This window comes from Neovison vison, chromosome 6 (assembly GCF_020171115.1).
Source record: "Neovison vison isolate M4711 chromosome 6, ASM_NN_V1, whole genome shotgun sequence".
Taxonomy (NCBI): Eukaryota; Metazoa; Chordata; class Mammalia; order Carnivora; family Mustelidae; genus Neogale; species Neogale vison.
In genome coordinates this window covers 52,971,506-52,996,470 of record NC_058096.1, presented here as the reverse complement: position 1 = coordinate 52,996,470, position 24,965 = coordinate 52,971,506, and positions in this window count along the sequence as shown.

Genomic DNA, 24,965 nt, shown 5'->3' with positions numbered 1-24,965 from the left:
AATTTACTCAAAAAGTATACTGGTTTATTTTCACCTTATAACTTGAGAGTTTCTCTTCAGAGTTCTCTGCATATTTTCAACTTTCAACTGAGATAAACAGCTCTTTCAGTTTTGAGTAAGTAAAATGTGACTCAGAGCGTGGTTATTCAGATGCTTGATATGTTAAAGGAAATTTTAACTTGAATGATTCTCATGAAATTTTCCAGAGTTACCTCAACTTGTTTTATCATGTACCTACTGGCATTGCAGACTATTAAAATTTCATTCAGGAATTTGAGGTGGACATATAATGACTATAAAAATGTGAAAACAGGGACACCTGGGTGGCTCAGTTGGTTGGACGACTGCCTTCGGCTCAGGCCATGATCCCGGAATCCGGGGATCGAGTCCCACATCGGGCTCCCAGCTCCATGGGGAGTCTGCTTCGCTCTCTGACCTTCTCCTCGCTTGTGCTCTCTCTCACTGTCTCTCTCTCAAATAAATAAATAAAAATCTTTAAAAAAAAAAAATGTGAAAACAATGCATATTTGATTTTTTAAAACAAACAAATCACCATGGATTTAATGGATTTCTGGAAAGGCAAATTAAATTTATTTGATTTAAATTAATTAAAGTTTCAGTTTATCCATATAGTTTCCCTTTAAAATAAGTAAGATGGCTGACTTTAAGGGCCGTATCAAGAAGAAATGCTTAGATAAACATACAATCCTGAAGGAGTGATAATAATTAGGGGAGAAAAAAGGCTTAATAACATTGAATAAAGGTTTATTGATTATGCAATATAAGAAAGAGTCTTAAAATTTTAATGCTTTTCAGAGCCTCACAAGTAATTTAGTTGAAGAGTTTTCAATCTTTATTTAAATATAAACCTTTTTCTTTCAATGTAGGCTTATTCTGAAGTCCAAATTCCTATTTCTCCCTTGTTTAATCATTCAGACCATGGTGGTCTCTTCACTGTTCCTAAATATACCTGCCACATTCCCATGTCAGAGACTTTCTGTTTCGAATCCTTGGAAATTTTTTCCCACAGTTATTAGTGAGACTTACTCCATCATCTCTTTCAAAGTATTTCTTCAAATGTAATCTTCTTATGGACTTGAGCAACTATAAAGTTTCAACCCCAGAGATGCCTGGGTGGCTCAGTCAGCTAAGTAGGCTAGGCATCTGACTCTTGATTTTGGCTCAGGTCATGAACTCAGGGTTGTGAAATCTAGACATGCTGGGAGTGCAGCCTGCTTAAGATTCTGTCTCTCCCTCTCCTACCCTCCACCGCTCTCTCTCTTAAAAAAAAAAAAAAAAATAATAATAATAATTTTTAAAAGTAAAAAAATAAATAATTAAAATAAAATTTCAATCCCCAGCCCAAAACTCTATCTCCCTTTTCTGCTTCATTTTTACTCCACAGACTCTATCACCGTATAACATAACATATATTTAACTTAGATATTTTGAACACCGAATATTGAATATCTTCCTCTCTGTGCCAGACTGAGAGTTCAAGAAGAACAGAAATGTATGTCTGTTTTATTCTCTGTTATATGCATAAAATAGGCAGATACATAGGAGGTATGCAATACTATTTGATTAATTACTTAAGCAATCCATGAATACATGAATGAATAATAAATAATTATGCAAGGTAATCAATAAACTGATACAGGTGGGTCTTCTTTAGCTAAAGTTTGACAAGCAACCTGAAGTTTTACTGCCTTCTTTAGACCTTAAGGCTTTTCAGAATAGTTAGAAAACCCAAACAAAAAGGCACCTTGTTGAAAGGGAGAAGATATTTGTAAATGATACATCTGATAAACTATTAATAAACAAAACATATAAAGAACTTATGCAGCCCAACACCAAAAAACTAGCTGATTAAAAAACTGGGCAGTAGACCTGAAGAGACTTTTTTCCAACTATCCATTCAGATGGCCAATGGACACATGAAAAAATGCTCAACATCAGTAATCATCAGGGAAATACAAATCAAAACCACATATTACCTCACATCTGTCAGAGTAGCTAGAATCAAAAAGACAAGACGGGTGCCTGTGTGGTTCAGTCAGTTGAGCGCCTGACTCTTGATTTCAGCTCAGGTCATGATTTCAGGGTCCTGAGATTGAGCCCTGTGTCAGGCTCTACACTCAGTATGGAGTCTTCCTGAGATCTGTCTTCCTCTGCCACTACACCCACTCAGGCGCTCTCTCTCTCTCTCTGTCTCTCTCTCTCTCTCTAATAAAAATAAGAAAACAGAATCTTAAAAAAAAAAAAAAGAAAAAGAAAAAGACAAGAAATAATAAGTATTGGCAAGGATGTGGAGATAAAGGAACCACTGTGCACTATTGTTGGTGGGAAGGTAAACTGGTACAGTCACTGTGGAAAATGGTATGAAGGTGTCTCATAAAATTAAAATAGAAATACCATATGATCCAGTAATTTCACTTTTAGATATTTACCCAAAGAAAGCAAAAACATTAATTTGAAAAGATATATGCACCCTTATGTTTATTGCAGCATTATTTACAACAATTAAGAGATGGAAACAACCCAATGTTCATCTGTAGATGAATGGAGATAGAAGATGTGGCATATACACACAATAGGATATTACTCAGTCATGAAAAAGAATGAAATCTTTCCTTTTGTGACAATATAGATGGATCCATAGGGTGTTATACTTAGTGATGTAAGTCAGACAGAGAAAGATAAATACCATATGATTTCACTTATATGTGGAATCTAAAAAAAAAAACAAAACATGGGACGCCTGGGTGGCTCAGTTGGTTGGACGACTGCCTTCGGCTCAGGGCGTGATCCTGGAGTCCGGGGATCGAGTCCCACATCAGGCTCCCAGCTCCATGGGGAGTCTGCTTCACTCTCTGACCTTCTCCTCGCTCATGCTCTCTCTCACGGTCTCTCTCTCTCAAATAAATAAAAACTCTTAAAAAAAAAAAAAAACCAAAACAAATGAGCAAATAAACAAACGAATAGAAACAGACTTATATAGAGAGAAAATAAACTGGTGGTTGCCGAGGGGAGGGGAGTAGGAGGATGGAAAAAAGAGGTGAAGGGGATTGAGAGGTACATACTTTCTGTTATAAAATAAATAAATTATGGAGATTAAAAGCACAGCATAGGAATATGGTCAATAATATTGTAACAATGTTGTGTGATGACAGATGGTGACTATACTTGTGCTGAGTATTGAGTAATACGTAGAATTATCAAACTACTATATTGTTAGCTGAAACTAATGTAACATTGTATGTCAACTACACTTAAATAATAAATATATTTTAAAGGGAAAGAAATTTAAAACAAACAAACAAAAAAAGAACACTGGGCCAATCCACCTACATCATATGACAGATGAGGTAACACAGGTCCCAGAAGTCAGAAGACTTAACCAGAATTAACACAGCTTTGGCTACCATTTTTGCTCAAATGCAAATGAGCCACTTTCGGTTACAGTAAATACACAAGATACTCTATAACTTTTAAGTCAAATTCTCAGGATAATAAAAAATTTGGATGCATATCAGACAGAATTAATCAATTTCAAATATGGTGCATTTATCCAAACTCTTTTCAGAACAAATATTCTGAATAATGTTCTGTATAACATTTCGCTAAGGCATGATTATGGATGCAGTACCAATATTGCAAAGTCTACAGAGGAGGTTCAGTATTCAAGATCTTAAGCCTCAGTGTTCTTTACACTTTGTTCTTTACAGGGTGGATTTGGCAAAATTATAATATAAAGCAATGTATTCCACAAACACAGATGATTCATAACCTATTAAGTTAACAGTGCTATAAGACAAATATTTAATTTAATGTCCAGCATTTTAACTTTGCATGGAGTTGTTTAATGTGTTTACTTTTCTTTGGAAGGGCAAGAAATTCACTTAATAATTGTGACTCAAGGTGAAAATCTTGTGAGAAAAGGCGATGCATATTTAAAAAGCTATATAAGCCAACACGAGAAAAGATTTATAAACATGTACATGCTTCCATTGAAATCACCAGAATCTGTGACATATTCTAGGTGGCAGAATTCTGTGACATATTCTAGCTGGTAAATTAAATAATTTTTTATTATTGCTTCTAGTTTTGAAATTCTGTTAAAACTGATTAATTGATACATCTCCTAAGGAAAGTGATTTGCTTCTTTATAGAGAATGACATCCAAGTTATAGAGTGAAGTATTTTATTCAGAGGTGGTTAACATATCAAATTACAAGAGATTCCCCAAAGAGTATAACTCTCAGTTATTTTTCCTAGGCTCAAGGACATTTCAAAAGACTGCGAGGTCCCGAGTTATTCCTCGGATTTTTTCAGAGCTTAGACAAATTTTGACTTCAGGACTAGTCACTAAATTCAACCTTTAAAGGCAAAGACACATCAAAGGGCAGCTTGAGAACCTTGAGGAGAGGGGGAATTATACTCACAGGGCCTGAGAAAGTATTCCTTAGTTACTCAGGTCTTTTCCCCAGACCAGCAACTGAATCATCTTCTGTTCTCACTTTGTACCTCCTACAGTCTTCAACTTTTGAGATCGTCTCAGAACAACTAAGAAAAATCCCAAATGATTCTATCCTGAGGTGATTCTTCACCATCTGCTCAAATATCTGCCCTGAAATTTAAAAAGAGAAGAGCGGTGCTGAGTTGTTCTTCCATTTCTAAAAGGATCAGCATCTTGGGATGCCTGGGTGGCTCAGTGGGTTAAAGCTTCTGCTTTCAGCTCAGGTCATGATCCCAGGGTCCCACATCGGGCTCTCTGCTTCGGCAGGAAGCCTGCTTCCTCCTCTCTCTCTCTGCCTGCATCTCTCCTACTTGTGATCTCTGTCTGTCAAATAAATAAATAAAATCGTTAAAAATAAATAAATAAATAAATAAATATAAGGATCAGCATCTCTTTCTCCTTTCTTTCCCTCCCAACTTAATACCTTGTCTTTTGCCTGTTCTGTGAAGGCTCAGCATTTTGAGGTAGATAATAAAGCTATGATAATTTATGAATAAAGAAATGACTATATTGTGGTCTGTGTGCCAATGAAAGAAAGAGATTTCCAGAGAGAGATGAGTCACAGATCAGAGAAACTAAATAAAATAAATTAACATATCTTAGAATACAGGCCAAGAAAGAAATATATGTCTTGGTATTTCCCATTCCCTCTCCTCTGCCTTTTTTTTTTAAGTTAGGGAGACATTATTTTCATAATCCCAGTCAGCTAGCAGGAGTTTATCATCAGATTTTTTTTTACACTAAGTTTTTGTAATGGTTACACTCAACTGAAAGTGACAAAACCTCTAGTCCAAGGAGTTTAACCAAAAAAAGAAAGAAAGAAAGAAAGAGAGAGAGAGACCAGGAGGTAACCTATTGGTTTAAATGACTGGAAACTCCAAAAGTATGCATATTTAGGCACAGCAGGATCAAGGCATTTGAGTAAAGTTGTCAAAGCTCTTTGTCCTTTTTTTATATCTTAGCTTGACATGTCTTTGCTTGTCTTCAACTGTTTTCTCAATTTCCTCTTTTGCAGCCCACATCTTAGAAAGATGATTATTTTCAAACCGAAGCCTATATCCACAGAGACTGAAATCCTAAAGGAAGAAATACCCCCTTGCTCAAAAATTGTGACTGGTTTTGCTCATGTGAGTAATTTACTGTGAATTTGAAGATCCAGAACCATGACTGACCAGGCCTGAGGCACATGTCCACCCTTGCAGCCAGAGCAGGTGAGCATCACGCTTGACAGTATTTCAGAATCATAGGAATGGGAGCCATTCTCCAAAGAGCAGATAAAAACAGTAGACCTCCACTTCATCTCCTTTGTATTACTTTCTATTAGTTCTTAGGATCATGATGTTTTCTGCTGAGATTGTGTACAAGAGCTTTTGGTTATTGGGGGATGGGGGAGAAGATAGAAATCTTCTGCGTCATGAGGAAACTAATTTTATTTTCATCCTTTCTCCTTTCAAAGGGCTAGATTATTGCTACAGAGGGAAAACAGGCATCATTTGCAGTTACTTGCTAACATTTTTTTCACCTTCCTATCCTATGCACTATCTGATTATGTAGGAATAAGAGAAGCATTGATGTTGCTTTATACTCATAAGATGTGAATTAAAGTAACAAGATAAATATATGAAGTATTTGCAAATGTATTGATTTTCCATGGATACAAGGTCACTATAAGGTACATTGAGATAGTCTCACAGAGCAAACGTATTTCTTCAGTACCTCTTTTGTCTTGTGTTTTTCTTTCTTTCTTACATTCTTTCTTCCTTTTTCAAAGATTTTCTATTTTTAAGTAATCTCTACACCCAGTATGGGGCTCAAACTCCTACAGCGCCAAGATCAAGAGTCACATACCCTACCAATTGAGCCAGCCAGGTGCCCCTCAGGACCTCTTTCGAAAATGACACCAAGTAACTTTATTCAACTTTATTGTCTATATATTTGTTAAGGCTCATTTTCCATCAACTTATCACCTTCATCAGTCTGTTGCCCTTGCCACAAAGACAGAGAAAAGAAGATAACTAGCCAGAAATCCATACTGGACAATCTTTTTGATTTATCTAGCTCTGATTTCAGTCTTTCGAGTCTGTTTCCAGTTGTATCGGTCTTTTAGACAAGCGTCTGCTGAAAGTTTCAGATAAGTCACAATTAGGTCTCTTTTTTCAAACAAATTTCCACCCCTCAGGAATAGTCAAGTTGAAGCACGTAGCTGCCAGTAGCCAATTCTAAAACTGCACTTTCTACTTATCTAACCACAAATCAGCTCCGTCTGTCCACTTTCTCAGAATATAACTGACCCAGTCTTCATTCCAGCCTTCACTACCCCTGCTTTCTCCCAAGAATTATCCCAAACCTCTTCTACTTCTCTTCTACCTCACTGCCCAAGTGTCTCCTCCTCCACGGTGCAGGTGAACGCGGGAGGCTCTCCAGAGCCCCTCGTGAGTATCACTTCCCAATGTTGACTTAAGTATGTCACACTGGCAGTTTGAAATCTACTCTTGTGGGTTAATTATACCCTCTGGAAACTGGAATGAGCAGCTCTACAAATCAGAGGTGTTTTGGTTTTCATATTTGAGAGGTGGTTGCGAAATGCTTACTGGGTTACTACGTCTGCGAAACCAACTTCAGTCTTCACCACCCTCTCCAACAGAGCTGAAGGGCCCGAGCTGGCTGTCGGATAAACCAGAGTTCCTGTTCTGGTTTATCCATTTGGTCCTTATGTGACACTGAGCAATTTATTTCACCTAAGTCAGTGTTCTTAAATAAAATAGTACACATCAAGCCTCTGGCACAGGAGAGTGCTGACTAACATCAGCCATTATTCCAAGAGCCCTTGATCCTTCAGGTCTGTACCAATCCAAGTACCTTCCAAGATCCTTCAGGTCTGTACCAATCCGATCAGCTGTGTTTCTGGTTGCGTGTTGATGTCACTTGTAATTTGCTCTTTCTTTCCCTGTAAAAGCTACAGTTTAAAGATGGATCATTATAGTATCTTACTTAGTGTATGTGATAGTGAATCCCCAATAATTGCTACTTTAGGGCATATTTACAGCATAGGCATTCAGATATAAGGAATGAGTGACCAGTGATACCTAAATGGCGCATTGCAGAAGAGAAAGGCAGCAACAACTAGTAAAGAGAGCACCAGCTTAGGAGTAAGGATGTCTAAATTTCAATCTCAGTACATAACATACAAAAACTGTGGGAACTCTGGAATCAGAAAACTCTAGTTTGAATTCCTATTCTGTCTCAAATTGCCTGTGCAGCTTTTACCAAGTTACTGACCTCAGCTTCCTCATCTGTTAAATGGACTTAAGAGTAGCTTTGTACTTACTTTCAAAGGTTAGGAGGGTCAAATGTTTTAAAAGATGCTAAGTATGTGGACAGTAGTCTCTAAATAAAAGGTGCCTGTGATCATTCTTCCACTAGCTGGTTGTGTGGTTTAATCTTCCTAAGCTTCACTGACTTTAACTATGCCTATAAAAATAAAAGGGTTGGTTTGGTGCGCTCTTAAGAGGCCTTTTTTATTTTGAACAGAATTCTCAGTGCCTAAAGTCCTTTGTTCGAGAAACAGGTAGCATACTTAATGCCAATATTCTTTGGTGAACAAAATCCCTCCTTTCCTGTCTCGTAACTCCCAACTCAAGCCCGCATCATCTCTACAGCAAGTTTCCAACCAGTATCTCTGCCATCTGGCTCTACTTTCCCTGTTCCAGACTTCCCCTGGTCATCTTAAGACAGACAGTCCGACAGGAAGACAAATTTGATTGTGTCACTCCCTCTCTTTAAAATCTCCATTGGAATCATTTTACCTATAAGATGAAAGCTAATTTCCCAGCAAAATCTCTACTATTTGACATTCTTGCCCCTGGTTTCCTACTTGACAATCTTGGTTTCATATCACAACACTGTCTCATGAACCCTATGTTGTAATCAGATTGAACTGTTTCCTAAACACACCGTGGCAGCCTTTCTCAACTGGAGGCGTTGCGCGTATAGTTCCTCAGCCTGAACTGCACCAACCGCCCCCATCCCTTTGTTTTCCTGGGATACTCCTACTCCTATTTCAAGACCCACCTCACAAGTCACAGTTAGCTTTTAAGCCTTTCCTGATCCCCCAGGCAGTGTTAGTCATGCAGCTTCTGTATTTCCACAATGCTAGCACTTACCTCTTTGAATTATATTTATCTGTTTACAAGTCTGGCTCCTCCACTGACTCTTGGGAAGAGACGTATCACAAGTCTGGAGTCAGACTGTCTGGTTTACAAACTCCCTCACCAGCACACACTATATATATGAGCTTGAGGAAGCTACTCAACTTCTTTAATCTTGAGTTTTCTCACCTATAAAATGGAATCCTCCATTATAAAAGTCTGCATAATAATTAAAAAAGAAAATGCATGTACAGCTCCTACCTGTGTGCCTGGCATACATTAAGGCCTGAATGAATGTTATAAAAGATGATGTTGATGATAACAATAGGGGAGGTAGGAGAGCTAGGAGAGTGGCTGGAGGAGAGAGAGTGTGATGCAGAAAAAAGAGAGAGAGACACTTATCAGTCCCTGGACCACTTCCCAGTGTCTGGCACCTAGGAAGTGTTCAATGCGTGTTCCTTGATTGAATGTTGTACTTCTTGACAGCACAACTAGAGAGATAGTTACCAGCTCTTTCTCCTATGTGAGTCCACAATTTCGAATTAACTTTTGGGATGCCAGAAACTGAGGTGCTGATGGAGAGGGGAGGTAGAAGAGGAAAAGGAGGGGGAGGGGAGACAGAAATTATATTGGGAGCGCAGATTATAAATCAAATCACCCTACTTCACAGCTCTGTCTAAGTATTTTGATTGTTTGTGTTATCAGAGACTGAAACAGGCTTCAGCGGGGGGGAAAAAATAAAGAAGAGTGAAGAGGTGCTGATTCCGGGTCTGGAGAGCAGCCCCACCGCTAGGCACCACCTGGGTCTAAGGACAGTCAAAGCAAACCTCTTTGATGTGCCTGTAGAGCCTGAGGGCAAAACAGCAAGCAACCCAGCAAGGGGTTGGAATGCAAGGGGCTTGGAATGCAAATGTGTGTTCCTGCAGGGAAGGAGGGGTGGAGGGAGGGACAGAGTTCATTTAATAAAAAAAAACCCTTAGACTAGAAAGGGCTGGAACTTCGGAAGTCCAAATTAGTGGGATAGCTTACTCTGAACCCATTTAAGTAGATAAAAACCTGATACACAGGACTTAAAAACTGAAACAAATTCTTTCAATTAGTCCCAAAGACCAGGGAATTAGACTAGGGGTGCGGTGAGGGTGGTATATGAGAAAATAAATTGGTGCAGAAGAAGGCGGTGGGCAGAGAAGCAGTGCTACTGAATTCATTTCAAAGACGAAGAACAACAAAACGCTCTTCTGTTTTCATTAAATAATGGATGTTCCCCAGGTCAAGAGTGGCGGCTGAATTCCCTCTTGCATTTGGTAGTTTAAAAAAAAGGGGGGTGGGGTGGGGTGGAAAACAAAACAAAACAAAGTAAGAAAAAGAGGGATGGTTTCGTCCTTTCTTCCTCCTCCTTTCTTGCAACGGGTCTTCAGGTTTTTTTTCTCCTTTGCTGTCCAAGGCTTGCGTCTTTCCGGGCCACCAGCAGCTTGCCACGGTATCCTTGCTGCAGACCGGAGTTGGGTGCGGTGCGGCAACCGCACAGGCCAGGAAGCTAACCTAGGTCTCTCTCCCTCCGGTTTTCTGTCCTTCCCTCCGCTCCCCGCGGATCCCTCGGATCCTCTGCCTATCGGCGTCGCAGACCAGGCCACCAGAAGAGCCCGCCGGTACTACTGGGGAGTTGGCAGGCTACTCCCACCTTCGACTTCAGAAGAGAGATTTGCATGGCCGATGACGGTCCTCTACGTCCCAGGGTACGGACACCCAGCGCTGTCCTTGGCTGCTGGCTCTGGACGGCGGAGGCAGGGGCTCCGGACGACTGGGGGCGCCCTAGCGGAGGACGAGCTGGGCTGGCCGCCTAGGGCACCGCCTGCCCCTGGGATCGCGTGGCTCTTGCTTCGCGCGGCAGAGGTCGTGGGCAACTTGTCCTGGGATCCTATTCCTGCAGGAAATGGGCCGCCGCGCCTGCTTTCTCGGTCAGCAGTCATTGATTCATCAGGTCCCAGGAGTGGATGGACTGACCTACCGAGAGGAATGTTACCAACGTGTTAAATAGAATAAAGAGGTATTGTGTGTCCTGTCATTATCACTGGCAAGCAAGAAGTCCAAGGTTTTCCCAAATTTTTGCATGGTAGCACTCCTAGGAGCCCCACTCACCTAAACGTCCATTACAAATAGAGTTATTTTCCATATAATAATGTCTACAAATGATGACCACACTTAAATAGACCCCTGGACCTACCAAAGATACATGCACCCTCTTTTATTTGAAGGAATTCCTTGGGAACCAAGAGTATTTAACTTCTGGAAGTCTGCTCCTTGAATTGCTCCTCTCCAGACCAAAACTGAAGACAGACTTGCGAAATGCCTGACCCTACAGTCTAGTAGGTTGCACCAAGTGAAAAGCCTGCTCCTGTCTGAGAGGTTCCTGGAGACTGTTTTACATTTAGGTGAGAATACTGATCAGGGCATAATTGATACATAGAAAGTTATTGAACCGATGTGGGAAACAAAATCATAAGAAATCCTTGGACAATATCTCAAAGGGAGCATTTAATTCTCTGCCACTCAAGAGAAAAAACAGTTCAGCTTTCACAATGTATCTACATTATACAGTCAGCCAATAAAATATAATCCCCACTGAAGCAATTAGAGGAGAGCGCAGGGTTGCAGTTACAGTTGGGATTTTTAGCTTGGTTAAAGCAAATAAAATACTGTAGAAGAAATGAAATCAAACTTGTTGAAACTTGGATTTGCAGAAATATAAAGTAGCTCGGAAAAGATGAATTCAGGTGGAAAATGACCTTTTTATTACATTCAGGAAGGCATTAGCATGTCAGGAGAAATGCTGGAAAGGAGATTTATTACCATAAGCACAGTTGACAAGTTCCATTTTGTTGAGTATCTTGGATGGAGGAAGGAAACCAGCATTTCAGGAGGTGACTAAAAATGCTCTGCAAAGTGTTCAGTAATCCAAGAAGACCTGAATGGGGAAGGAATGTGTTGCTCTTGTTCTGCTGAGAGGTTCCTGGAAGCCTCAAAGGACCCTGTTCCACCACAGAGGTGCCTGTTCCTTGTCAGAATATTTGTGCTGCGTGGATTATATGAGCTATGAGATGGAGGGATGCAATATGTGTGTGTGCGTGTGTGTGTGTGTGAGTGTATATATATATCTATATACTCAGAAATTCAGAGTAAATATATATATAGTTGAATATACATATGTGTGTATGTGTTTGGAGATTCAGAAGACATTTTAAAAAGTATAAATTACTTTTTCTAGGTAAGTGAAGTAACATGTGTACATTGTTTTATATTTTGAAGGCCATGTCCATTTGAGATATACACAAACCTGTGTCGCCTTGAGGGCTAATGTTAGCATCCCATTTTATTTTATTTTATTTTTAAGATTTTATTTATTTATTTGACAGACAGAGACACAGCGAGAGAGGGAACACAGCATAGGGAGTGGAAGAGGGAAAAGCAGGCTCCCCATGGAGCAGGGAGCCCGATGTGGGGCTCCATCCCAGGACTTTGGGTTCATGACTTGAGCCAAAGGCAGACGCTTAATGACTGAGCCACCGAGGTTCCCCTAATATTCTCATTTTAAAGATGAGGAAATGTGGATAAAACACATTTTTATCCTGGAAGTGAGTGGCATCTACGTGGCTCAGTTGGTTAAGCGTCTGCCTCAGCTCAGGTCATGATCTCAGGGTCCTAGAATGGAGCCCCAGCATTGAGTTGGGCTCTGCCCCAAGCAGGGAGTCTGCTCCTCCCTCCCTCGGTCCCTCATCCCACCACCATCGCCCCCCCCTTTCTCAAATAAATAAATAAAACGTTTTAAAAAAATAAGGGAAGTGATTTTCTCACTGTACTTTTCATTTTGCCACAAAATCTTTCATAGTATTTATGATTCATAAGCATGAACCTTAAAGCCACATGGACTTCAACACATCCCCCCTCCTTTTTTTTAAGTGGGCTCCATGCCCATTATAAGCTAGGACTTGAACTCACAACCCTGAGATCAAGACCGGTGCTGAGATAAAGAGTCAGGTCGCCTGATCCACCCCGGCGTAATATATCCCTTTTCTAAACCATTTCCCTCTCTCCTTTTTAGTTTGAATATTTAACTGAAGTTCTATCAGAATTTTCAACAATTCTCCATGCTCACTTCCTGTTCTTTTTCTTATTTTTGTTTTTCTCCTTAACGCTTTTATTTAAGGCACTTTACATTTTACATATTCATCCTCATTTTTCACACGTGCTTTCCTGCTCCAGAGAATACACTCAGTGAGGACAAGGAATTATTTTAGGAGGGGAGATGCAGCAGGGGGTGGGGGGAGGCAGACTACTTTTTTTTCCTGCTGTACCTCAGTGCCCAAAAAAGGTACTTAGAAAATAGTAGGCACTCAGTAAACATTTGTTAAATGAATACACATGTGCATAAATGAATGAATGCTTGAAAATGGCCTATTTGAACCTGATTAGTATCTTTCTGCTGCTTCTTTTTGTAATTGAGGGGTTCTAATTAATTACTTACAAGAAAAAAAATAAAAACAAGCACACTGAAGTTCCCTGGACTCCTGATATGGAGATGTTTCCCTTAGTTCTAAGTATCAATAAAAGGTAATGTTTGGAATCTTGTTTCCCTTAGTTCTTTCTGAGTATCAATAAATGGCGGTGTTTGGAATCTAACTCCAGATCTCCATCCAAATGATGCCTCTGCTATGGGCAGGTTGTATTTCTGTATGTCTAATGTCTTTGCTGCCTCCTATTTCCCCTTCATTTTGCTCTCATATGTGAACAACCCTCAGGAAATGCCCCCTGCCTACACCCAGCCAGGAATGTATTTTTCCTGGACCAGTGCCTTTAACTTGTGATCTTTCCAGACTTTTTCCTCCCTCATTAAATTTTACCTGTCCCTTTTCCCATTCTCTCTGGTGTCTGTTTTCCATACTGTTTTATACCTCCTAGGTAATAAATTTTTTATTTTGTTAGAAGCAAGTGGTCCCAGAATTGGAAGGCCACATGTTATGGCTTCTCTCCTAGTGAAGCAAATCTTTCTACAACACTGGCTAGTGAAAAGCAATGGGGGTAAGAATTCAACCTCTGGACGTAAGACAGATGTGCTTTCTGCCTTTTACAAATTATGTGACTTTGGGCAAATTACTTAACCTCTCCAAGCTTTAAGCCCTTCATTTAAGAATGATGTCAAAATTGGTCTTATCTCCTAGGGCCACAGTGAATATTAAATAGGAAAATTCAGGGAGAGTGCACGGACTAATTCCTTGCCAGTAGCAACCGCTGATAAATATTATCTATGACTAATAACATATTCGACAAATGGTCTTTCAGACTCAATTTCAATGCTACCGATGTTGGGGAAGGAGATCACCACTTTCTTGAGTCAGTTAGTTCTATTTGAAGATACATTATCTTCCTGCTATAGAGATCCTTTATAATTAGCCTAAAGCTGCTTTCTTATAGCTTCCATCCATTGGTCCCTAGTGTTTACACAGTATATATATGTGTGTGTTGCTATGGACTGAATATTGGTGTCTCCCCAGATTCATGTGTTGAAGCCCTAACCCTCAATGTGATCTTATTTAGAGATGGGGTTTGGGCAGCTCATTAAATTTAGATGATGTCGAGAGAATGGTGCTCTCATGATGGGATTAGTGCCTGGAAGAAAGAGGAAGTGATAAGAGAGTTCTCTCTTCATAAATACACATGGAGGAAAGGACATATTAACACCCAGCAAAATGGGGGCCATGGCAAACCAGGGAGGGAGTCCTCACCAAGAACCAGATCTGCTGGCACTTTGGCTTAGACTGCCCTGCTTCTAAAATCGTAAGAAATAAACATCTTTTTTTAAAGCCACCCAGTTTATGGTATTTTGTTATAATAGCCTTTTCTAAACCATTTTCTAAACCTTTTCTAAACATGCTAAGACATGTGGCTTCTTTTCCACAGGGACATCTTTGAGATTTCTAAATACAATGATTATAGCCCATCCCTATCTTCTCCATTTCAAGCTATGATTTTCCAATTCCTTCCACTGCCCTTTACCTGTAGTGGTTTCTCACCCCATCAGTAACTGACTGCTCTCCTCATGATGATACCTAGATGCAATAGCCTAATTGTTGTCTTTTTTTTTTTTTTTAAGATTTTATTTATTTATTTGACAGAGAGAGAGAGATCACAAGTAGGCAGAGAGGCAGGCAGAGAGAGGGGGAAGCAGGCTCCCTATTGAGCAGAGAGCCCGATGCAGCGCTCCATCCCAGGACCCTGAGATGGAGACATGAGCCAAAGGCAAAGGCTTAACCCACTGAGCCACCCAGGCGGCACTCCCCCCCAACTATTGTCTTAACAACAGATGGTTGTTGTTAACAGATTACAGGTAAGATTTGGGCATTCTATTTTTTTTTTTTTAAGGTTTTATTTCTTTATTTGAGAGAGAGACAGAGTGAGAGAGCATGAGAGGGGAGGTCAGAAGGAGAAGCAGACTCCCCATGGAGCTGGGAGCCTGATGTGGGACTCGATCCCAAGATTCCAGGATCATGACCTGAGCCGAAGGCAGTCGCTCAACCAACTGAGCCACCCAGGCGCCCGGGCATTCTATTCTTAATGGAGGCTGATATCTTATTAGATTTCTTGGTAATCACGTTACACAGTTGAGGGTATGTCTAGCTTGTCAACAGTTTAGAAGTGGAGTAAAAACCCCACATCTTTCTCACATGAGGCACTGATAAGCCAGGTCCAGCTTGCTATGTACATGAGTAAACCAGCAGCAGCATTTAATATTTATTTAGTTTTAAAAGATTTTATTTATTTATTTGACAGAGATCACAAGCAGGCAGAGAGACAGGCAGAAAGAGAGGGGGGAAGCTGGCTCCCCGCTGAGCAGAGAGCCCGATGCGGGGCTCGATCCCAGAACTCTGGGATCATGAACTGAGCCAAAGGCAGAGGCTTTAACCCACTGAGCCACCCAGGTGCCCCTTAATATTTATTTTTATTCATTCACATTAAAGAAAGTTCTGGAGACGATGCCTTCAACCTATTGTTCCCAATCTTTTTCTTTTCCCCTCTCAATACACGTTAATGACAGTTTACGTAAAACACAGATGCCCATGGGCTCACCCATGATTATATTAAGTGCAAAAAAGCATATCAGAACTTGAGTGAGTAAACCAAAGAACTAAATGTGAAAAGCAATATCGTGAGGCTTTTAGAAGATTACATTGATTAATATCTTCATGGTGTTAGGGAAGAGAAGAATTCCTTCCACAGTGTCAAAAAGAGAAAAGAAAGCACAGATAATGAAGGAAGAAGCTGAGACATTTGGTTTCATTAAAACAAAAGACATTACCAACCCACATAAACAGAATGAGAGATATTTGCAATACATATATTTGACAAAAGATTAGTATGTGTCCCCAAATTGTGAAGAATTTTTATAAGTTAGTAAGAGAAAGGTGATCCATAGAAAAAATGGGCAAAAAGACTTAAACATGTACTTCACAGAAGAAGGAATGTGTTTGGAAGAAAATCACTTGAAAAAAGTTAGCAATAGTCATCAGGGAAATGTAACTTAAAACTCAATGAGCTAGCTAGAGTTTGATGCCCACTGGAGCTGTAAAAGTTAAAATGAATGACAGTACAAATATAAGGGAAGAGTTACAGTAACGGAAGCTCTCATAATCTAGGGATGGGTGTGCCAACTGACAAAACCAGTTTGGAAAGTAGTCAAATTAAACATGAGCATATACTATATATTACATAGTAAAGAGGCCACGAGGCTATAAAATAAAATTCCAGTGGTGTTCGCCTTTCATATAATAGTTCCAAGTCAATCGTCCAGTTTTGGGGGTGGCCTCTTCCACAGTCATTTGAGAATTCATCTATCTCATTAGTGGACCCTTTTTTAGGCTACTGTCCATGTTGGTATGGTCTATAATCTGGATGGCAGGCACAGCAATATCCCAGAGTGTGGAAAGGTGAATGAGAGTATAAGGAAGTACACATCAATTTGTTAAGGTTTAGACTTACATCCATTTCACTTAGACTCCATTGACAAGAATTTAGTCACGTGATTGCAAATGGCTGCAAGAAGGCTGGGAAATGTCTCCCCTGGTGTTCTGTTTTTTACGAGGTAGGAAGAGAGTGGATAGTACTGAGCAATCTCCACCACGCCTCCTGACACACTAATTTTATTTGTAGGTATCTATTCAGAAAACTTGTTTCTAAATGTACACTTGAAGACTTTGTCCAACAATATTCATAACAGCATTGTTTTAGTAACAAAGAAAATCTGGAAATAATTAAATTATCCATCAACAATAGAAAAAGTGAATGGAGATGTACAACAAAATACTACATAGGCACAGAAATAAACAAAGCTACACATCAACATAGATGAGTGTCACAGAGATGCTAAAAAATAAAGTCATAGAATATACACTGGATGATTCCATTTGTGCAAGGTTTTAAAAGGGGGCAAAACTAAAAAATAATTATGTGTAGGGATAACTACATGAGTGGTAAACTGAAGAAAAATAAGGTGAAATCTCAAAAGCCAGGACAATGAGAAGCTGTCTTTGTGCAGAAAGGAGTAGAAAAGATTGGGAAAAAGCACTCAATATTACTAGCATTAATGTACTTATTTACTGGGTGGTGATTACATAAGTTTCTTCTTTTCTGTGTGTGTATATTGAATAACAAAACCTTTTCTGAAAAAAAAAGTAAAAAGTAAGTTAAAACTCTGTATTTGAAGTACATAAGTAACTAATTATTTGTGACACGTAGTTCACCATACATGTGTCAAGACAGCATAATTATCATTTTATGTAGAAGATGGATTCATAGAATATCAGCCATTCTGGGACTACATGTCAAAGAAGATACTTTGGGGATGTTGGGGAATTAGTTCTTTTCTTTCTTTCTTCCTTTCTTCCCTTCTTTCTTCCTTCCTTCCTCCCTCCTTCCCTCTCTCTCTCCCCCCGCTTCCTTCCTTCCTTCATTTGTTTCCTTTATTCCTTTATTCACTTATTTATTTCTAGGTTTATTTATTTATTTTAGAGAGAGTGTGTGTGAGAAGGGGGAGGCGTAGAGGGAGAGGGGAAAGGAGAGAACCCCAAGCAGAGTTCCCTGCTGATTGGGGGTGTCTGACTTAGGGCTCAATCTCAGGACCCAGAAATCATAACCTGAGCTGAAAAGAAGAGTCAGATGCTTACCTGACTGAGTAATCCAGGCACCTCAGTACTCTTCTTATTACATAATGCAAGCTCCATCTTTTTCTCTCTGTCCTCCGAATAGGTCAGCTCATCTGTGCCCATCTGTATGCAAGTCATACAAGAGACCACAAACTCTGTACTAAGCATATAACCAACAATTCTGATTTTAACAAATAGCAAACTTATGTCAATGGTCTCATCAATTCCTTTGATGCAGCATAGTGATGAGAACAACGTTCTAGAATCAAGTAATCTGGGTTAAAATTTTTGTTTGGCCCTGTAATCATAGACAAGATCCCCCTTTCTTCATCTATAAAACGGGGATTTTAATAGTTTAATATCACTTTATAGCAGTTATTGTGGACATTAAATAATATAATGTATGAACATTTCACACATGTCTATTATATAATAGGTGCTTCAAAATGTTAAGTTAAAAAATACGACAATAGAAACTTTCTTTCAGTTAATTATTGGTTAACACCAATAGATGTAGAAATGTAACACACTGCCAGGCCAAATATAGAGTCTTCTAAAATTTGTTACATATGTGCAATAACTAGTTCTAACACGTGATAGCCCTGGCATGTAGTGGGCATTCAATAAATCTTAGCTTCCTTTTATTTTAAGATATTTGGAAGCTTTATCCTTCCAATGTTATTATCCATGAACCTACTAATTAGAGTCACAAGTTATAATTACGAGGTAGAGTATCCTACAAGAGAAAGTCAGTCTCTCTAGAGAGTTGTATATTTTGTTCCAAAATTTTTGTTTATGTCTGGAGGTCAGAATCCCAAGGGACCAACAGTGTAAAATAAAATAATGTAAAATTAAATGAGATAACTATACATAAGCTCCTATTACTATAATGGTAAGTAACAGGAACTTAGTAAACTTGATTTTTTCTTTTCCTCACTTGTATTTGCTTTAGATGCTATATAAAATACTGTAAAATAAATCCTTAACGTATCTTTGTCTTTGGACTTTGAGTCAGATTTTTGGAAATAGCTAAAAGCCACTCAGCACCAAGTGTAGTGAATAATATAAATGAACAAGTTGTGTAATACCATTTTTGGTCAAAACTGGGTTGTGATGAAATTAATGAGACATTTACTTGAACAAGCTTATACACTGGCTGTGAGGGCCCTTGCAAAAAGGAGTTCCATACATGTTTTGGGCAGTGACAATATCTTTGGAATAATTTTAAAGACTCCTTTTTGCCTTTCATCAAGCCATGTTGACTCTACCCATAGATGGTATAGCCATATCAGTTATTAAAATATTAAAACTACTCTATGCCTGTTACTAATAGCTTATGGCCTAATTCCACTGAATCCATTTTCCCCACCCTCAGCTGCCTCCTTCCTACACTGGGTTAAGTCATGGAATAGCAAGGGGTCTCAAGCTCCATGTTAGCACTCTAGCCAGTGTCAGTCTTGATTGGTTGATGCCAATGCCATTCACTTTGCTAGAGGCTTTGAATGTTACCACTGTCTGTCATACTGTCTGACCAGCAATTTCACGGTTCTGGCAGTGCTCATTTGGATGTTAAGCTTGGGTAGTTTGTATAGCATCAATAACAACATCTTTCTGAGGAGGCTAGAATGGAAAATGAGTGGTTCTTCTTTGGAATGACTGATCACTTTCAAAATTCATTCCTTAATAAGGTGCTACATGCATTAGATTAAAGCTTGAGAGATATTTACCATCAGCAAATAAATGCTTTCTTGCTATTTGCAGGACAGATAGGAAAGAATCCTAAATATTTCTAGAGTGAATTCCAACATCTTTAAAGATGTTAAGACATAATTAATTCAGCCAATGATAGCTCTATGGGATTCCTCTGTATGATAAAAAAAATAAGCAAAATAAATTCCTAGATTCTTATATGGCAGATAGTATAGATCAATAAAATCTGGAGACATAGCAGGAAAAAAAAAATCTTGGAAAAGCCATTTAAATATTTATGGTCTGTTTACTTTCTTTCACAATTTTCAGTTGTTCCCCATTGTACTCATCTCATTGATAGTTTTATTGGTCACAGAATGGTGGTTGTTTCACTTTTGTCATAAATAGCCCCACCTTACTGGCAATTTTCCATTAGGGTTTCATTTGGCATTGATTGACAGCCTGTGACCCCACTCTGAGGCTGGAGTAGCAGCTTGTCTACACTAACCCCAAAGATTCTGTGTTATGAAGTGAGTACTCTTATAAATGTTATAAAGAAAACATGTTATAAAAAATTTTTATAATTTTTAAAAATATGTTTCTTTATATACATGTGAAAGTTATTCTGCTTTCCTTTTTCTTTCCCTTGCCTTTTACAGGAAAGAGAAACAAGAAAAAACAATGGAAAATAGAACCAAAGAACGTTAAGATTGCCCGGTCTCCAGTACTTAACACAGTGCCTGGCACATAAAGGTGTTCAATCAACTATTGTTAGTGAGTAGAGAACTATGTAGGCATAGAAACAATGTGCCTTACGTACTTCCATAAGTTAGAATTTTGGAACTCTTGACTGCAGACCCTGTGGTAGCCGAGAGTGGAGTTCGGAGCAATCAAGTCCCCTGACCCTCCCCAGCTTAATTTCTAACTTGAGAAAACTGCATGGTAGACCTACTTAGGAAGTTTCTGAGCTCTGTTGTCAAAAGCTTTCTCAACTGAAAAACAGAGCCACTTTAAAAGCTATGGGGTGAAACAATGGGATGAAGATGTCAAAGTCCACACTCTCCTAGAATGCTGCATTTTGAATTCACTAGAGTGGGCCTGGGGGTAAGGAGTTGTTACAAAGTAATAGAACCTAGACAGTAATGTGGTTCTCAACACAGCAGCATATAGAAGTACTATGAAATATTGTATAGTTTCATTGATCTCTTTGAGAATACAAATTTAGTGTTTCCCAGTTGGTCATGGTTTCATTACTTGTAAAAACCAACCAGCCAACCAGTGAGGTACTAGTTATTTCCTGTGGCATAACACATTATGCGATTGCTTAGTAAGAGTTAATACTTGTTATCTCTGTCTTTTTGTAGATCAGTAATTTGAGAGTTGCTTGGTTTAGCAATTCTCAGTCTCCCATGAGGCTAAGTGAAAATGTTGGCTATGGTTACAGTCATGTGAAGGCTTGACCGAGCCTGAAGGATCCCCCTTCCAAGATGACTCACTCACATGGGTAGCAAGTTGTTGCTTGTTGTTGGCAGGCAGCTACTATGCTATCTATAGTATAGCTATATCTATCTATCTATATATATGCACACATGGCTGTATGTACATGACTGAACAACTGTAGGTATACATATATATACATTTGTATATACATATCTATGTATCTCTCTATAAGTATATGTATAGTATATAGAGATGTGTATATGTATATATAGTACATATATATACGAGTATAAATATATATTTATCTCTCTATATAGCATATATACATATATACATATATGTCTTAAGGTAAGTATGGTATATATCGTATATATATGTATGTATGTTTACATATAGCATATATAGTGCTCGCTTCGGCAACACATATACATATAGCATATATAGAGTATACTATATATTATACATTATTTATATATACTATGAATGTATAAAGATACTATAGATATATATAGTATACTGTGGATATATCCTTGGGTCTCTTTGAGGTGACTTAACATATAATCACTGTTCTTACATACTGATTTTCTTGTTTGTTGCAAAATCACTTTACTTTCAAATTCTTGGAAATATATTGGCTAAAATATCTTCTAGCCTTCTTAAATGATTCCCATATCCCCAGAGTAGTGAGTATGATTGCTCTGAGTGATCACTGCCACTCTGGGGATCTGAAATAATCATCAGAATCAGGTTTAGTAAAGAGAAGAAGAAAATGTTTATCAAAAGTTTTTGCTTTTGTTTTTGCTTTTGATTAGATATACTGGGACAGTAGAATATAGAGATAGAATTCACAGTTTACTGGATAAATGTAGTTAGATATTGATAAATCCTATTACATTATCTGAAAGACAAATCATGGTGTTTCCCAGCCGTTAATCTGGCAATATGCCAAGAATCAGATACATGTCTGTGTATATGCACATGTTCATGTAAATCTACCACAATTGTAATAGACCATTTGTGTTCTCTAATGTAATTTCTTGTACTCAGCTCTCAACTATCTATTTTAACTAAAAAGGGGTTGTGGCTTAGATAATTTTTTAAAATAATGACAACAATAATGTTAAAATTTATTGGGTTCTTATTAACATACCAATAAATGATTATTCAGATTAATGTGCTTAGCTATGATCTTTTGCACGATTTTATTTTAAAATGTGTTTTCTCTATTGTTGAGTTGTACTAAACTCTCAATGTCCACTCCAATAAAAGTTCTTTAGAATAATTAATACTTGAAAAAATAATAATGACAATGGCTAAAATGCATTGAGTGTGCTTTGTGCTAGGCCTGGTGTTATTTAATGTGTGGAATTTCATTTCATCTGTTCACGCCGACTCCTTGAGGAAGATCTATTTTTTCCCTATACTGAAAAAGATGAGAATCTGAGAATTTAAGGAATTTCACATCATTTAAGGAATTTCACATCATACGGCTAATGAATGATGTACTAGACCAGCCTAATTCAGAATTGCAATATTTGGGGTCATCAATTATATTATTTTTGAACTCTTCAAATTCTGAAAAAATGGGTGGTCAGAGAGAGGTAATTAAGAACCTTATATAATAAGAAAACGGTTCATCCCTAAAAAATGTACAAAAGGGAGTTGATTTTATGTTTAAAGAAGGCAAAAAAGAAAGAAGGAAAACAGAACAAACAACTAAATATATAAATAAAGATTAGTCAAACATAGTTAATGATGAATAGGTCATTGAGAAGACACGATCACTGGTTGACCTCTGAGCTGGACCCAGGCAATCAGAAGGTCTTCAGAGCCTCTCTTGTCCTTAGGATGTATGTCTGCCCACTGTTCCATAGCTGGAACCAATTCAAAGACATAGACTTAAGAGTAGGTGTTGCTGAGACCATCTGGACTGAATACATGATTGAACTCAGTGAAGGCCTCTATATGAACTTTGAGATTTTGGTGGGCAGATGATGAGATATACTTCCAGCTGCTCAAGACAAGCCTCAGATGTAAGTTCCCTATTAAAACTGCCACCTACCAACCTGGAGAGAGGTGCCTCTTTCTTCAGTCTCTCTTGCGCTTTGTCTGTGGGGCTTGTTTGAGAACCAATAATTGGTTAGCCAGCCAGGATACCTAAGAAACGGGTTTTAGGAAAAAGGCATCCTGGGGGAAACCCCATGTTGGCCACTGACCTTTCTATTGGGAAAGGAAACCCTTCTGTTAGATTCTTGTGGACCTCTCTGTGAGGACAGAGACGCCCTGATACTGCTGGCTGGCTGGTCTAATGAATTTATTTGATGAATTGTGCACAGTACACTAAAGCAGAGAAGGAGGTAATGGTGCTGCAGTGGGCTGGCCTCTTTGTGCGCTGCTCAGCTGGATATGGATGCCCAGCTAGAGCCTGAAGCTCAAGTTAGAAAGCTAGAAGAAGATCTGAGATCAGAGAAGGACATGCTGGTGTCTGCTACTATGCTAGATTGGGACTGGCAGACAAGGTGGGAGAGCGGGATAATAGGCTGGAGACCTTAACTGGCTGTTTTGCAAAGCTAGTGGGGTTCAAGCTGCTGTGGATTAAGGTCCAACCATCTGTGACAAAGCCTGATTGGGACACCAAGAGGTGGAATCCCTGAGAAAGTGAGGAGAACAAAGAGGAGGATGTGATGGATAGTGAAACAGATGCAAAACCCTGTGCAGACTGACCCCTAATACAAAGGAAAAGAGAAACCTAGTAGCAATAACCCCAACTAGGGTGCAGCCCGTAATTCAGGAAATGTTCATGATGAAAGAATAGATTCTCAGTTTATGGATATAGCTACCAAGTTCCAGCAAAAAGCCAAAGAAACTATCCAGGCATGGTTAATGGGTTATAGGATATGGGGGGCGATGGCATTTCTCTGAATGGACATAAGTCAGAGAAAATGAGTATTGTAACCGCATACTGCCCTCTGGCAACACCTTTATGGTTCTCAGGAGTTCGAGGAACTCACTTCCTTACAGATTGCATTGTTCTAGCTTGCAGGGTTGCTGGGCCCAATGAGAGGGTATCTCATTGGGCATGTAGGACCTGGGAAGTCTATAGAGATTGTATGACAAATCCTTAGGGTGCTGGGAATGAAACAGGCAACCTATGCCCCTGTCTTTGAAAGCCCTTATCAGGCCCATAGACAGGTCACCATAAGAATAAAAGCCAAGATACACTAGTACTAGATACACTAGAATAAATACCAAGTACACTAGATACACTAGTCTGCCCTTAGCCCTTGGCATGGGATGCTATTATCTATGCAGAAATGAAAAATGATGGCTCCTGTTGATATTGGAGCCAATTGTGCTCTAATACAAGGTAGCTGAAAAGAAATTTTCAGGCCCCCTCAACACCATGTATGGGTTTTGAGGGGCAAACAGTATTATCAGAAATGTCCCTTTGACACTGCAAATTGGGTGTTCTCTCCCATGAGAATATGAGGCTTTATCTTTTGAACACCAGAGAATGTATAGAGCATTGATATCTTACAAGACCAAACTCTGCAAATCTCTTCATTAAAGTGCTCCTTTGGATTAGAGTAATCAAACTAGTACTGAGGGGAGATGCCAGCTGGGAACCAGTAATTCTACTGAACCCACAAAAAATGTTAACTGTCAAACAATATTAGTTGCCTGGGGGGGGCATAAGGAAATTGGGGAGACTACACAGGAACTGCACTGAATGGGTATTTTATGCCCTGCCCCTATGGCTTTCAACAGCCTGGTATGGCCAGTAGGAAAGCCAGATGATCGGCTCCTGGTGGAAGACTGTGGACTGTGGAGAACTGAACAAGGCAGTGCCTCCCATCCACGCAGCTGTGCCCAGCATTGCCACCATCTGAGATACCCTGGCCATGGTCCTTGCCATGTTCCAGCCTGTACTGGACTTAGCTATGCTTCTGGCCTCTGAGTCACACGATGAGTTTG